Source organism: Oryctolagus cuniculus, chromosome 16 (genome assembly GCF_051225735.1).
Source record: "Oryctolagus cuniculus isolate XC-2025 breed Fujian yellow rabbit chromosome 16, ASM5122573v1, whole genome shotgun sequence".
NCBI lineage: Eukaryota > Metazoa > Chordata > Mammalia > Lagomorpha > Leporidae > Oryctolagus > Oryctolagus cuniculus.
In genome coordinates this window covers 84,383,485-84,400,212 of record NC_142882.1, presented here as the reverse complement: position 1 = coordinate 84,400,212, position 16,728 = coordinate 84,383,485, and positions in this window count along the sequence as shown.

The window sequence follows — 16,728 nt, the reverse complement described above, 5'->3', positions numbered from 1 at the left end:
CTGTGGTAAAACCTTATTGTGGGCCTGGCACTGTGGTGCAGCAGGTTAAGCCACCACCAGCAGTGTGAGCATCTCGTATGGGTGCTAGTTTCAGTACTGGCTACTCCATTTCTGATCCAGCTCCCTGCTAATGCACCTGGGAAAGCAGCAGCAAATGGCCCAAGTCTCTGAGCTCCTGCACCCATTTGAGACCCAGAAGAAGCGCCTGGCTTCGGTCTGGCCCAGCTCTGACCATTGTAGCCATTTGGGAAGTGAACCAGCAGACAGAAGATACCTCTCTCTTTTTCTCTGTCTCTCCTTCTCCCTCTGTAACTCTGACTTTTTAATTGGTCAGTAAATCTTAAAACAAACAAACACTTACTGTGAGTGTGACCATACGCTGAACCCTGTGAGGCCATCTAGAGAATCTTGGAAACTGGGTGTGGCTTGGGAATTCTTGATCCAGTCCATGATCCAGTTTTTTTATTTCTATATAAGTTCATTTTTATACATCAAATCTTTAAATAAGATCCAGATTGTCAGAACATACTCAAATTTCAATTGACTATCACTCACCATGCCAAGAACCAGAAAGATCTCAAACTAAATTTTTGAAAGACAGTAAGTGCCAACACTAAAATGACAAAGAGGTTAGAAATATCTGACAAATATCTAAAAGAAGACTGATATAAACTCCATGTGAGCTCAACAGCAGACTGGAAAGTAAAACAATAGAAATTGTCCAAACTGAATAGTGAGAAAATAAACTGGAAAAAAAATTAAGAGTCTGAGGATCTGTGAAACTGAATAAAAGATTCAACACTAGTATCATCAGAGTTCCACACTAAGAAGAGAAAGGAGTAGAACCCAAAAGAAATTTGAAAAATTATGGCTGAAAATTTCCCAAATTTGGCAAAATATATAAACTCTCACATTCAAGATGATTATTCAAGCTGTTGACAACCTCATTCCTACTTTAACCACTATCGGGAAAACATGATGGGGCAAGGTGGTGCTTTTTAAAAACCTTTCATAGGCTTCTGTAAACCACAGGATAAACTAAAGTTGTGACAGTGATTCTCTCAAAAAACAAGACGATGAGTGAACCCTAAGCACAATAAACCTAAACAAATCCATGCCAAAGAACGTTATAATCAAACTTCCGAAAGGTAAATTTCTAACACTTTTTTGAATTTGGAAAGGGAGAAATGACACACAACTATTAGAAAAATTATTTGAATGCCAATGGATTTATCACCAGAAATCATGAAGGCTGGAAGGAAGTGGCACATAAGAACTCCTAGCCCAGAATCCTCACCCCATGATACTGACCTTTAGGAATGCAGGGGAAATGGAGAAAGTCTCAAGTGAGAGAAAACGAAATTGTCCCATTAGGCTCACCTTAAAAGAATGACTGAAGGAAGTTCTTTAAACAGAAATGGGGGAACAAGAGGGAACTTCAGAGTATCACAAAGGGCTGGCACGTAAAAACACAGGTAAGGATAATTAAAGTTTCCTTCTCCGAGTTTTCTAAATTGTTTTTGTCTGGTGTGGTTCTACATGTTGAAAGGAAGTCTGGAAGACAACTGCTGTAACGGGGAGAGGGGACCTGACTGCAGGAGGTAAAATGTGATACTTAGTCAAACAGCTAAGAGGACAGGGTAGACTGTGCTGTAGGTGATAAGGCAATACCCAGAAAACCGCTGGAAGCGCTACCCAGGTAGACACAGCCAAGAACACTGTCGTCCTCGTTGTTGTTTTACCCTGCCCAGCAGAGAAAGGGCTGCACAGCCTCACGGGCGCGGGTGGGAGTAGAAGCGCAGGCTCCCCACGCGGCCTCCACTGACTGGCCCAGGCCAGGTCTTTGTCACTGATGGGCAGAAGTGACTGCTGCTCCTCACTAGCCCTCTGTTGACACCTGCCTGGCTGAAGCGTGGGAGTGTGTTGGCCTCCATGTGGGCAGGGAGGCGGGCTTGCTACCACTGGGAGGGGGTCAAGGTCCTCAGTGGGATGAGGCCCCCTCTTACACTGCTGTGGAGGGAGGGGGAGGGGAGCCCAATTCCTGCCAGGTAGGGAATCAAAGCTCAGCTCCGTGCTCGGCCTTCACCGCCGGCACCCTGGCGGGGGCACCCACTGAAGCTGTGACTGCTCCCCACCTGGCTCTCGCTGGTGTCTGGGTGGTGCCCAGTCTTCTCCACACCATCTGGCTACAGTGCAGAGACTACTGTCTGAGAATGTTCTACCTTGCCAGGGTGCCCCTTTCCAGTCCTTTGGCTACGGACAGCAGCAACCTCCCTTTGTGTGCACTGCTGTCTTTGGGTTTTTGCCTTCTTGAGTCCCAAGTCGAGGGTGCGTGAGGTCAGCAGACAGGAACGCACTACTGTAGGTCACTGTTCACATTCCAGGACCTTCAGCCGGCTTACCTTGCTGTCCCCGCTATTCAGTTGCCCTATACTTGTTTTCTACATAATGTGCAGTGCATTTAATTGTACTTAGCAAGGGAAGTGAGAAAAAATATGTCTATTCTATTTTCCCAGTTGCTGATCTTTTTTAAAAGGCCATCTATCCCCAGTAGCTGCAGAGCTGGAGGGGAAAGAAAATGAAGTTGGCCTATCTTTGTATCGGTTTAACAACAGAAGATTGGCTGTGGAGAACTAGGTAAACAGACTTAAGTTGTATGCTCATTTCCTTCCTCCACCTCTCTCACTCTCCTACTAACAGCCAGACTGCTATGGCTGTTTATAAAAACCTGTGTATTTTTCCACATAGGACACTGTGAGTGTACATTGTCCCAGTCTGGCCTCAAGCTCACTCCACAGTAAAATATGCAACCAAATGCCCATAATTACAGACCTTGCCAAGGCAGAATGAGGCAATGTTAAAAAATCAGGGTATGAATCAATCTTTCATTCATATAGGCATGTATTACATTAAATATTAATTATATTAAACTACATTAGTTATGCTCATTCTTTGTATCTTTTCTCTTCCACTCATGCAGGGAAAGGGATGAACCAAATAGAGTTCTTGGACTAATGCAAGCACCTGAGAAACAGTACTTTTTTTTTTTTTTGACAGGCAGAGTGGACAGTGAGAGAGAGAGACAGAGAGAAAGGTCTTCCTTTGCCGTTGGTTCACCCTCCAATGGCCGCCACAGCTGGTGCGCTGTGGCCAGTGCACTGCGCTGATCCGATGGCAGGAGCCAGGAGCCAGGTACTTATCCTGGTCTCCCATGGGGTGCAGGGCCCAAGCACTTGGGCCATCCTCCACTGCACTTCCCTGGCCACAGCAGAGAGCTGGCCTGGAAGAGGGGCAACCGGGACAGAATCCGGCGCCCTGACCGGGACTAGAACCTGGTGTGCCGGCGCCGCAAGGCGGAGGATTAGCCTAGTGAGCCGCAGCGCCTGCCGAGAAACAGTACTTTTGAAGAAGTATTTGAAAGTCAGAGAGAGACAGAGAGAGATCCCTTTTCTACTGTCACTCCACAAATACCCCAAGAGTTGGGCTGGGGCTGAGCCAGGCCAAAACCAGAAGCCAGGAACTCAATGTGCACGGATGGCAGGGACTCACTTAAGCCATCACTGCTATCTCCCAGGATATGCGTCACCAGGAAGCTGGAACTGGGCGAGGAGCTGCAACTCAAATGCAGGCACTCCAACAGTGCATGTGCACATCCCAAGCTGTCTCAACCGCTATGCTAAATGTCTGCCCCTAAATGCTGCTCTTTTCCTTCTTTCTTTTTTTTAAAGAAAGGTCTTCCTTCCACTGGTTCACCCCCAAAATGGCCGCTACAGCCGGAGCTACGCCCATGAGGGTACAGGGGCCCAAGCACTTGGGCCATCCTCCACTGCTTTCCTGGGCCACAGCAGAGAGGTGGACTGGAAGAGAGGAGCAATTGGGACTAGAACCCAGTGCCCATATGGGATGCCGGCCCCACAGGTGGAGGATTAACCAAGTGAGCCACGGCACTGGCCCTTCTTTTCCTTCTTTCTTACTCCTTCTCCCATGCCCAACTAGTCCAGGAATCAGGGCGGAAAGAATAGGGGCAGAAATGCATCTACAACTAATCCAGGCTTAAAGGCTTGGAGAACTGCCCTGAGTTAAAAGCCCAGTAAATCTCCACCCGTCCCTCAATCAGTCTTGCAGGAAGTGCCGGCCACCTTCCACCCCACCCTAGAATCTCTGGCGAGTGTGCACCTGCAGACACCAACACATCGAAAGGAAGGGGCTGTGGTGCCCTACCTTCTACTTCCCTTCTCTTACAGGTTCGTAAACATTTGTGCATATGTTCCAGAAATACTGACGGAGGAAGAGAATGATGAGTGGAAAGCATACGTATGTCAGTCCATTTTCTGTCGCCATCACAGAATATCCAAGGCTGGATAGTTTATAAAGACAAGAAGTTTGGGGCTGGCATTGTGTATCAGTGTATTAAGCTGCTGTTAGCGATGCAGGCATGAGAGTGAGTTCAAGTCTTGACAACTGTACTTCCACTAGAGCTTCCTGGTGATGCACTTGGGAAGGCAGCAGATGATGGCCCAAATACTTGGGCCTCTGCCACCCAAGTGGGAGACCAGGATGGAATTTCTGGCTCCTGACTTTGACCTGGATGAGCCCCAGCTGTAGAGTAAACCAGCAGATGGAAGACCTCTCTGTCTCTTCCTTTCTCTGTTTCTCTGCCTTTTTTTTTTTTTTTTTTTTTTTTTTTTTTTTTTTTTTGACAGGCAGAGTGGACAGTGAGAGAGAGAGACAGAGAGAAAGGTCTTCCTTCCTTTGCTGTTGGTTCACCCCCCCCAATGGCTGCTGCGGCCAGCACACCGTGCTGATCCGAAGCCAGGAGCCAGGTGCTTCTCCTGGTCTCCCATGGGGTGCAGGGCCCAAGCACTTGGGCCATCCTCCACTGCACTCCCGGGCCACAGCAGAGAGCTGGCCTGGAAGAGGGGCAACCATGACAGAATCCGGCGCCCCGACTGGGACTAGAACCCGGTGTGCCGGCGCCGCTAGGTGGAGGATTAGCCTATTGAGCTGCGGCACTGGCCGTGTTTCTCTGCCTTTTAAACAAACCAACCAACCTTTTTCAAAGATTAAAAAAATAATAATAAAGAGGTTTCTGTAGCTCACGGTTTGGGAAGCTGACAGTTCAAGATCAGACAGGTCCACCTGTTCAGCCTCAGGAGAGGGTCCCCTTGGCTATGTCACACCTGGCAGAGAAACAGGAAAGGATCTGGCTATGCACAGAAGCAAGTGAGCAGTCAGGTGAGACAGGAAGCAGAGCGATTTAGGGGCTGGGCCTGTTCTTTTTATGACAGCTCCACCCCCAGAAGAAACAACTGGAGTCCCATGAGAATTACATTAGGGGCTTCCAGGGCTGGTGCTTCCCAGTGACCTAATCACTTCCCCTAGGTCGCACATCCTAAAGGTTCCACCACCTGGATGCTGCCACACTGTGGACCAAGCCTGCAGCATGTGAACCTTTAGGGCCATACTCAACCACATCCAAACCACAGGACCAACATCCAAGTTTTCCCAACTATGATCCTTGGAATGCCAGCACATGCTTAGTGGTAACAGGTGTCCATGGTCAAGTAACTCAGAAACGCTGCTTAGCACATTCTCCTGCAGAGGGTCACGTCACACACCCAAGACACTGTATTGTGAAAATGCCATTTAGCTGTGTTGACGAGCATTTCTTCCCCTCAGCCTCACATCCCACACACCAGTTGACAGCACTGTGTTTTTTTTTTTTTTTTTTTTTTTTTTAGACAGGCAGAGTGGACAGGGAGAGAGAGAGACAGAGAGAAAGGTCTTCCTTTTTGGTTGGTTCACCCTCCAATGGCTGCCGCGGCCGGCGCACCACGCTGATCCGATGGCAGGAGCCAGGTGCTTCTCCTGGTCTCCCATGGGGTGCAGGGCCCAAGCACTCGGGCCATCCTCCACTGCACTCCCTGGCCACAGCAGAGAGCTGGCCTGGAAGAGGGGCAACCGGGACAGAATCCGGCACCCCGACTGGGACTAGAACCCGGTGTGCCGGCGCCGCTAGGCGGAGGATTAGCCTAGTGAGCTGCGGCACCGGCCTGACAACACTGTATTTTTATTCTCTTTACCTGTAGTCTCCAAAGTTCCAAGAGCAAGGACACAGCGCCAGCCACTGGGGATGGAGCATGGAGCCCTGGAAGATCTTAACTCAGCAGAGGTGAAAGGCAGATAAAGGCACAGTGAGGGATGTCCAATGTCTGATATGTTAGAGGCTGAGAACCACGTGGGAATTTAGACTCCAGAGCTTGTGGGAAGCACTCGTTACACTCACAGGGATGGTTGCTCCTGAAGTCACTGGAACCCAAGACATGATGTGAAGCACGGTGAAGACATGAAGACAGTAAGACAGACACCCAGTCCTCAGGTATGAAAAACAGCTAGAAACAGAGAGAAAAATATACAGATAATCACAATACAGAGTAAACCAGGTGCAGAAAGCATGGGGGGGGGGGTTCAACCCAGAAAAGCTTCATTGCAAACCTATGACCTTAGCCTCCACCTGACATGCTGGTATATAAAACTGTTGGCTAAGATGACCTTTCTGACATAAATGCAAATGTCAAGGATTTAAAATATGTAAAAATGTCACCTATTACTGAGTTCCATGTCATTATTAAGCAGCTCAAAATTCGGCTACTCAGGGCCGGCGCCTTGGCTCACTTGTATCCCATATGGGCTCCAGGTTCTAGTCCCAGTTGCTCCTCTTCCAGTCCAGCTCTCTGCTGTGGCCCAGGAAGGCAGTGGAGGATGGCCCAAGTGCTTGGGCCCTGCACCCGCAGCGCCAGCCATAGCAGCCATTTGGAGAGTGAACCAATGGAAGGAAGACCTTTCTTTCTGTTTCTCTCTCTCTGTCTATAAATCTACCTGTCAAATAAATAAAAAAGAAAAAATTTAGCTACTCAAACAGGATTGCTTTCAGAATTGAAGTGTATGCCAGACTGTGTTTTGTGAAACATCACCGCCGACACTTCCCACTCCCCTCTAAGCATTCTCATAGCAAATCTTCAACACAGTTTTTTCACTGTAGCTGGATTGGGCATCTCTTCCTCTCACCTCTGTCCACACGCACACACTGCAGACCTGGGCTCCCTGACCTGGAAGAACCACATGTAGTTTTCTAATCTATCGAGGTAGAGGTAGAGTATAGTGGCCACCGTGGTTTTTTTTTTTTTTTTTCCAGATTATTCAGGTAGTCTCACCCGTGGCTTGGCTGAAGCTGACTTTCCCAGAACAACAATGAAAATCCATGGGTAAATCCTGCCTGAGTCATCCATTTCAACTATAAAGAGTGGGAGTGCTGGGGTCATTGCCCAAGCTGATAGAGATGTTTTGCATAAGAGAGAATTGAAGAGGGACAAGGACAATGACCTCTTTCGGTAATGAAAAAAAAATGCTATACTCAAACTGATAGACTAAGGAAGCCTCAGCTGCAAACTGGAAATGATGTGATTTGATTTCCTCTATCTCTGCACTAAGACAAGGAAGGCGGGGGTGAGGGCCATCCCTTCACTGCCACTGCCTTTGCCTTTGCCTCCCCGCCCAGCCAGGAGACCTGGAGCCTCCCCTGCACCTGGGGGTGAAATTCCACAGTGGCTGCAGCTCACCTGCAGGCTACCCATGCTAAAGGGTGGAAGGCCAGTGGTCTAAGGTTTGTTCTTTTCTCTCTTTAGATATGGGATTTGGGAATTTCAGAAAATAAGATGTGATCTGTTATAAAATCTCATTGCACAGGAATGTTTGTAGGATGAGGTCACCCTAGTAAGGCATGTCTCAACACTCTATTTCACATTGGATCATAGGAAAAATAAACATGTGAGTGGCCAGCACTGTGGCACAGAGGATTAAGCCTCTGCTGTGACACCAGTGCTGCTCCACTTCTGATCTGGCTCCCTGCTGGTGGCCTGGGAAAACCCACAGAAGATGGCCCACATGCTATGGTCTCTGCAACCACGTTGGGGCTTGGATGAAACTCTTGGCTCCTGACTTTGGCCTGGCTCAGCCCCACTCCTTGTGGCCATTTGGAGAGTGAACCAGCAGATGGAAGTGCACCGTCTCTCTGTCTCTCCCTTGAATTCTGCCTTTCAAATAAATAATTCTTTAAAGATAAATAAATAACCATGCTAAAATCCCTCCAGGTTGAAGTCCTGCCCAACGCAGTCTCACTCCTGTGGTGACCACCACTCACCCTTCCCCATACTCAAAATTCTGACCACAGCAAATCACCTGTGGTTCACACCTTCCAGGCTGTTGCACTGTTCCTCACATCCACACTCCCTCCCCACTGTGCATCTGGCGTGCACACATTCCAATGTCCAGGAAACTTTTAGTTTACGAGTTTTAGGTTCACAGTGAAATTCAGTGCAAGGCTCGGAGATCTCCCATAGATTCCCGACTCCTATGCAGGTGTAGCCTTCCCCTCCCACAGTTCCCCACCAGAGTGGTACATGTGTTCAACTGATGGGTCTACACTGGCACATCACCCCCCAAAGCCCAGAGTTCATCTGGTGTCTACACTGGGGTCCACTCTCAGTCTGTGACATTCTGTGGGTCTGGACAAATCTGTAGTGTGGTATCCATGACTGTGGTACCTTACACAACAGTTTCACTGCCCTAAAACATTCTCTGTGCTCTACTTTTTAGACGTTTATTTATTTTCATTTTATCTGCTATGCTCTGCTTACTCATCCCTCCTTCCATTAACCCCTGGAAACTGCTGATCTTTTTCCTGTCTCCTCAGTTTGGCTTTTCCAGAATGTCGTAAAATCGAAATCCTTTTCAGACTACCTTCTTGCGCTTTGTGAAAGGCACTTAATCTTCCTCCATGTCTTTTCATAGCTCAGTTCTTCAGTGCAGAGTAGTATTCCACTGCCTGCAGGGACCACTGTGTTTTCCTCCACTCACCTTCTGAAGGTCTACACTACACAGGAAGTTCTTTACTTCCCAAATTACTCCGAGGAGGAGAGATGGCTCTCTTCTTGGTCCAGCTGGCCTCACCCCACCCTCCGACACACGCATCAGTCTTGCCTCTTGGCACCAACATACAGTACTAACCTCATTTCCTGCTTCCTAAGCTATGAGCTACCTGTGCTCCCAGTACTAAGCCCAGCAGGGACTCAAAATAGTTGCTCCATAAATGTAAGTGTATATGCAAGACAGAACTTTACGCAAGGGAATTGGTAATTGTGAAGGACAAGAGAAAGAGAAGGCAGACAACCAACACTTTATTTTTTCTTACACTGTCCGTACTGAGCATCTAATATTTAATGCTCAATTAACCCAATGAGGTAGCTATTGAAACCCCTTATCTGCCAGTTAGGAAACAGGCTTTGAGAAAACAAGTGACATGCCCAGGGAACCGTACGTGTTAATGCACTGGCAGCCCCAACAGAAAGTCAGGTTTCCCTGGCCAGATGGCCTAGGTGCTTCTCTGTTCACCAAGCAGCAATCAATGAGGGAAAACATTCCAATTTGGAGAAAAATGACAGCATCGGTTTTCAAGCCAAAGGTCGGTTTCCCTCTGGCAGAGCCCAGGAGAAACGTTTCCCCACGGATCTTGGCCTCTGGCACAGGACGGTGAGCTCTGTGCTTCTCTTTGCACGTCTCTGACTTCTGCAGACTGCAAGGACACAGGTCTGTCACCTGGGTGTTCCAGGTGCCAAGTGGGACAAAGGACTTCAGCTGCACAGAGTGCTCCAACAGAAGCTCCTTTTTCCCTAAGAGCAATGAATCACATTTGCTTTTCTCTCACTTAACAAAATTTTACTGAGGACGTGCCATGTGCCGGGTGTGGGTACAGGGTGGAGTCAGGTGTCCCCTTGGGAACATGCAGTCGGGTGGACTCCTGCAGATCAACAGCTACGGTTGCTGAGGCTCCTTCCTTGTTCTGGACGTCGGCTGGCTGGAGCAAATGTCTTTAGGATGCTTAGAGCTGCGTGGGCCGACAGGCTGCAGGTGGAGGCTGACCGGGCCACTCAGGCAGCTGTCACCTGGTGCTGGAGCTCACTGGGGACCTGGCCCTGTACATCCCCACACTCGGCATGGCCAGTGGGACTCCCAGAGGAAAGCAGATGTCCCTGCCTTGCTTGGCACGTGCCAGCCAGGTGGCCCTGGGCCCATACCTCCTGTCCTGGGAGCACTCCGTCCCCCATAACCTCTCCCTCAACGCTCCCACTGCCTGCCTCGCTCTTGCTCACTTTCCAGAATCCAGCTCCATCGATTGTTAAAGGCAGCAAATTTTAAAAGTTTAACCATCTGTTTTCCCATTTCTCTTTCTCAACCTTTTAAAAACCTGAGATAATTAGAAACCCACAGGAAGTCGCAAAAATCTCACATAGGATCCTGTGACGTTGGACCCAGCTTCCACCCATGACAACATGTAGTCACTGGTTCAAAAATCAAGCCCAGGACATGGACACTGGCTCAATATTGTTACCACACTTCTCCAATTCCTTCAAAATAAATTATAAGAGCTTCTTGTCTTTTACAGAACAATGGACACCATTCACACATGGTTTTCTCCTCTTTGGTTTTGCATGTTGGGTAAGGCTGGATTACAGGAAAGGAACCTCCTTAATTGAGCTACTATTAACAATGGATTTTTTTATGTTAATTTGTGCTGAACACCAAACTGACGCAGAGGAAAGCAGACACTGGATCAAACACTTGGCAAAAGAACAGACGTGCACGGAGCCTCTACTACGTGCCAAGGACTTTGGGGCACGCAGCATGCTGGGAAGCAGCCACACAGTCCTCCCCGCACAGGGCTCTCAAACCGGAGGCAGAGGTCTCAAAAACCAGGTTGTGGGAAAGCATGGACTGAAGAGAGAGACTTCTTACTGAGACCTGGGGACAAATGGCTGCCTGTGCAGCAAAGCAGATGGACCCACACGTTGGCCCCAAGCTAGAGGCTGCTGTTGAACTGAATGGAAGGGCCAGCAGCACTGGGCAGAGCTGGGGTGGAAGAAGGGAAATAAAGAAGCCGTGGCTAGGAAAGGATTCAAGTCCACAAACAGCACAGCTGGGGACGTGTGGGTTTGGTCCGCACCTGGAGAGCCACGTCTCAAACCCCTCCTGCTGTGCCGTCACCTGCACACCCCATGAGCACACCCTCCTCCTCCAAGAGCTCCTCATCCCTGTCCACGCCACAGTGTTGGCCCAGGCTTCCCTCCCGTCCACCTGCCACCTCCAGCTTATGGAGGTCCTCACAGCCACTACTCCACTCTGCTCAGCAGTCCAACCCAGCACCACGGCCCTCACTGCTTGTGTGCTGGCTTTTCAACAAAAGTTTTTCCTTTACCTTCCATGATCTGAGGCTGGTGTTGGTTCCTGGGCTGTTGTGACCAATTACCATAAACGTAACTTCAAACAACAGAAACGTACCTTCCCACAGTTTCAGAGGCCAGAAAACCAAAGCCCCACAGGGCTGCACTCCAGTCATGGGCGCCAGGGGATACAACACCACCTAGTGGTGGCTGCCGGCATTCCCTTGCTTGGGGCTGCATCACTTGGGTCTCTGCTCCCCTGATCCACGGCCTCCTCATCCCCTGTGTTCCATACTCCTCTGATTCTTTACATTTGTGTTTATTTGAAAGGCAGATAAACAGAGCGCTTCCATATGCTGATACTCACCAAATTTCTGCAACAGCCATGTCTGAACCAAGCCAAGAGCCCAGAACTCAATCCACATCTCCGATATGGGTGGCAGGGACCCAACCACCTGAGCCATCATCTGTCCCCTCCCAGAGCGTGTTAGCAGAAAGCCGGAAGAGAGGCAGAGAAGTTGGGTCTTGAAGCCAGACACTCCGCTATGGGGTGCAGGCATCCTAAGCACCTCAACCGCTGCTCCGAACGCCCAGCCCTCTGCCTCACTTGAATGAGGACACGGGGCATTGGGTTTAGGACCCTGCCAGATAAACCAGGATGATCTCATCACAGTATCTGTAATTAAATTCTATCTGCAAAGACTCCCTTTTCCAAGTAAGATTGCAACCACAGGTTCTAGGATGAGGACGTGGATATACCATTTTGGGGGCCTCTTGTTCTACTCACGACACTCTCCCGTTCTGACCCCTCCTGCCACCAGTACTTTGGTCAACCACACTTCCATTCAGACTCAGCCTATCTGCTCCTTTTCTCTCCCATCAAACCTGAACTCCTCTGCCTGGCATTCTCACTAGTTACCACTACGTAAACCCTCTATGCTGCACCCTATGTATCCCCCCCTACATTTGCTAACTCCCCAAATCCCCACGTTTACTTCACCCACATTAGTGACTGCCTACTACATTGTAGAACCCTGTTTCCAGGCCTTGGGAGACACCAAGATAGACACAGCATCATCTAGCTCTCATAAAACATGGAACACAGCTGAGACCACACATGGGACCATGAAACCCAGCCTGACAGCCACATACCCTCTGCTCACCTGGCAGGCTCTTCACTAGGCTTATTCCTGCCACAACAGTTTAACTGCTAGCCATGACATGCTACACAGTTTGGTATTTAAATACTTTTCACCTCTATATTAGTTTATTTTTTAATTTGAGAGGCAAAGAGACAGAGACAGACTGAGAGTAAGAGAGAAAAATGTCCCAGTGGCTGGTGACACCTCAGATGCCCACAATAGCCAGGCTTCAACAAAGCCAAAGCTGGGAGCCGGAACCTCAGTCCAGGTCTCCCATGTGGGTGCCAGTGACCCAATTAATTGAGTCATCACTGTTGCCTCCCAGGATCTGCAGTAGCAGGAAGCTGGAGTCAGGAGCCAGAGCCAGGAATCAAGCCCAAGTACTGTGATGTGGGATTCAGGCATCTCAACCATTGTCTTAACACCTACGCTAAACACCAGCCTCTGTGTAAGTCTTTTAATTGTGCCCTCAAAATGTTTATCAAACTCAAGCACTGCTACCTCTATTTCCATCGGAATAACTCTGAGTGCTAAAAATAATGGTGTGTATGTCTTTGAAGACCTCTTTTGCACGAAAAAATCTTTAAAAGATTATTTCAAATGCAGAGTTACAGAGATGTTCTACCCGCTGGTTCACTCTCCAAATGGCTGCAACCATTGGGGTGGGACTGGCCCAAAGCCAGGAACCAGGAGCTTCTTCTGGGTTTCCCACGGGGAAACCCCACAGGGGCCCAATCACTTGGGCCATCATCTGCCACTTTCCTAGGTGATTAGCAGGGAACTGGATTGGAAGTGAAGCAGCTGGGACTTGAACTGGCACCCACAGGGGATGCTGGTGCCTCAGGTAGCAGCTTAATCCACTATACCACATGGCTGGCCCCTAAAATGGTTTTTTTTTGTGCTTGAATTTACTAGCTGAATGTGATAACTGACCCTATGAGGAAAATTTAGAGAAAATACATAGCATTAAGGACAGCATCCCATCTTGCAGCCCTTGAAGCTAAGGTCATCACAGCGTAGCCATGCATTCACGCAGCAAAACCAGAAGGTTCTGAGAAGAGTTTCACTTCCATGTGGTCCCAGCCAGAGAAAAACAACACAGAGGGAAACACAGCTCAGCCAGAGTCCACAAGAACAGCCTACAGAAGCAACTGGAATGTCAATGTAAAAGAAACCAGAGAGCTTAACGATGCCTTTCACAGATATCTAAGAACAGTTTTTCCAAGTAAAACGTAAAGGAAGTATCCTGATTTCTGTAATGAAAACTATAAAAACACTGTTGAAAGAAATTGAAGAGGACACTATGAAATGGAAAGATATTCCATGCTCACGGATTGGAAGAATTAATATAATTAAAATGTCAATACTATCCAAAGTGGTTTACAGATCCAATGCAATCCCTATCAAAATACCAAAGACATTCTAAACACAACTAGAAAACAAAAGGGTGAATTCTGTCTTGAGCCGCAAAGGCAACATAGCAATCCCAAGTAGAGAGAACAAAGCAGGAGACATTATGCTACCTGACTTTAAAATATACTACAAAGCTGCAATAGTTAAAGCAGCATGATATTGGCATAAAAACAGACACACAGACCAAAGGAACAACATAAATACTCTAGAAGTAAACTCGAGTATCTACAGCCAACTCATTTCTGACAAAGAACACACACTGAAGGCAAGAGAGTCTTTTCAATTAATGATGGTGGGAAAATTGGATATTCACATGCAGAAGAATGAAATCAGGCTACTCTAACCAAGTACCAAAATCATCTCAACATGGATGAAAGACCTAAATCTGAAACTAGAAACTAAGAAACAACTAGAATAAACTATAGTGGAAATGCTTTAGGGCAGTGGATGGGCAAGAATTTTTTTGATCAGACTCTAAAAGCACAGGAAACAAACATGAAAATAGACAAATGGGATTCACCAAACTTAAAAAACGTGTGCACAGCAAAGGAAACAACTGACAGAGTGGAGAGTCAAGCTACAGAATGAGAGAAATAATTTATAGAGAGTGAATCTGACAAGGGGTTAATACACAGAATACATAAAAAATCCAAAGAACTCAACAGATATAAAGCAAATAATCCAATTAGAAATAGGCAGACCTTAACAGATACTTCTTAAAGGAACACACGCAAATGGCCGGCAGACATGAGGAAAAATGTTCAGCATCACTATCCATTCAGGAAATGCAAGTCAAAGCCTTCAGATGTCAATCATCCCAGGTAGACTGGCCATCATCAAAGACAAAAGGTAACAAGCGCAGGCGAGGATGAGGAGAAAGGGACCCCAAGCACAGCACTGGTGGGAATGTAAGTAAGTACAGCCTGCAGGATGGAGGCTCTAAAAACGCTGATCTCACAGAAACTGAAAAACAGCAATTAACAGAGGCTGGGGGTAGTTAGTGGGTAGGGCGGTATGGGGAAATTTCAATGAATGGGTGCTAAGATACAGTTAGAAAACAGAAACACAGTGACTAGAGATACTGAAAATATACTGTGTATTTTTCTAAAGAAAAAGGAATCTGGAATGATTTTACCCTAAAGAAATGATAAATGTTGGAGGAGATAGGTATGTTTATCCTCATTTACATTATGCAATGTGTACACAGATGGAGACATCCCATGGTACCCCATAAAAGCAGTTTTTATGTTAGTTAAAAATCAATTTAAAAAGTAAGATTAAAAAAATTATTAGCAGATATACAAAAAGTTAAAAACATTTTCATTTTTGGTAAGTGAAACCAACACTGACATGGTTTTATGCTTCTAATGTATACATTTATTTAAATTTTCTAAAATAAGCATACTTTTTAACATATTAAAAATTAAAAAAACAAATCTGAAAACTTAGGAAACAAACTCAGTCTCTGGTATATCTGAGTGTCCCTGACACGTAGTTTTACATACATAAAAAACGTATGTATTATCCAGAAAGCTACCATATCATTTAAGCCATCTGGTATCTGATGTTTCTTTATACAAAATTATCTGCTTTGGTAATATTCTTTGATTTCATTTTAAATAATTATATACTATTCTATTTTGCAAATGCACCAAAATTTATTTTTTTCCCAAAGAAACCTTTTATTTAAGGAGTGCAGATTTCATAAGTACAACTTTAGGAATATAGTGATTCTTCCCACTTTATCCACCCTCCCACCCCACCTCCTCCTCCCTCTCCCATTCTCCATTAAGATTCATTTTCAATTAACTTTATACACAGAAGACCAACTCTATACTAATTAAAAATTTCAACAATTTGCACACACACACACAAACTGAAAACAAGTTTTATAGTAGATTCTCATAATACAACTCACTGAGGACAGAAGTTCTCTATGGGAAGTGCACAGTGACTCCTGTTGTTAATTTAACAATTAATTCTCTTACATATGACGTCAGTGATCACTCCAGGCTCTTGACATGAGCTGCCTAGCTATAGAAGCCTTCTGAATCATAAACTCCGTCGGTATTTAGACAAGGCCATAAGCAAAGTGAAGTTCTCTCCTCCCTCCAGAGAAAAAGTACATTTTTTTTTTTTGATAGGTAGAGTTATAGACAGTGAGAGAGAGAGACAGAGACAAAGGTCTTCTTTCCATTGGTTCACTCCCCAAATGGCTGAGACCAATGGCGCTGCGCTGATCCAAAGCCAGGAGCCAGGTGCTTCCTCCTGGTCTCCCATGTGAGTGCAGGGCCCAAGAACTTGGGCCATCCTCCACTGCCCTCCTGGGCCACGGCAGAGAGCTGGACTGGAAGAGGAGCAACCGGGACAGAATCCAGCGCCCCAACCAGGACTAGAACCCAGCACTCATATGGGATGCCGGCGCCGCAGGCAGAGGATTAGCCAAATGAGCCACAGCACAAGCCCCAAGTACATCTTTGATGGCCACTTCTTTCCACTGGGGTCTCACTCACAGAGATCCTTCATGTAGGACATTTTTTGCCACAGTGTTTCGGCTTTCCATGCCTGAAATGTTCTCATGGGCTTTTCAGAATGCACTAAAATGTAATGGATCATCTTAATGATAAATATTTAGATCTTCCCCATTTTTAATACTGTAAGCAAAGCTACAACAAAGCACCTTTTTACAAATCTCTAAATTTCAATATTTGGAATTGCAGTCTTAAGGGATATGCATTTTTAAAGTTTGTCACATACACTATCCTGTCAAATAATGATCAACGTAGTTTGTACCCACGACCAAGTCAACTAATAAGCGGCATCATACCAGAATTCATTGCTTCTCGTTCACTGTCAAGCTGCTATCAAAGAGGGCATTTTGTTTTAATCTTCACTGA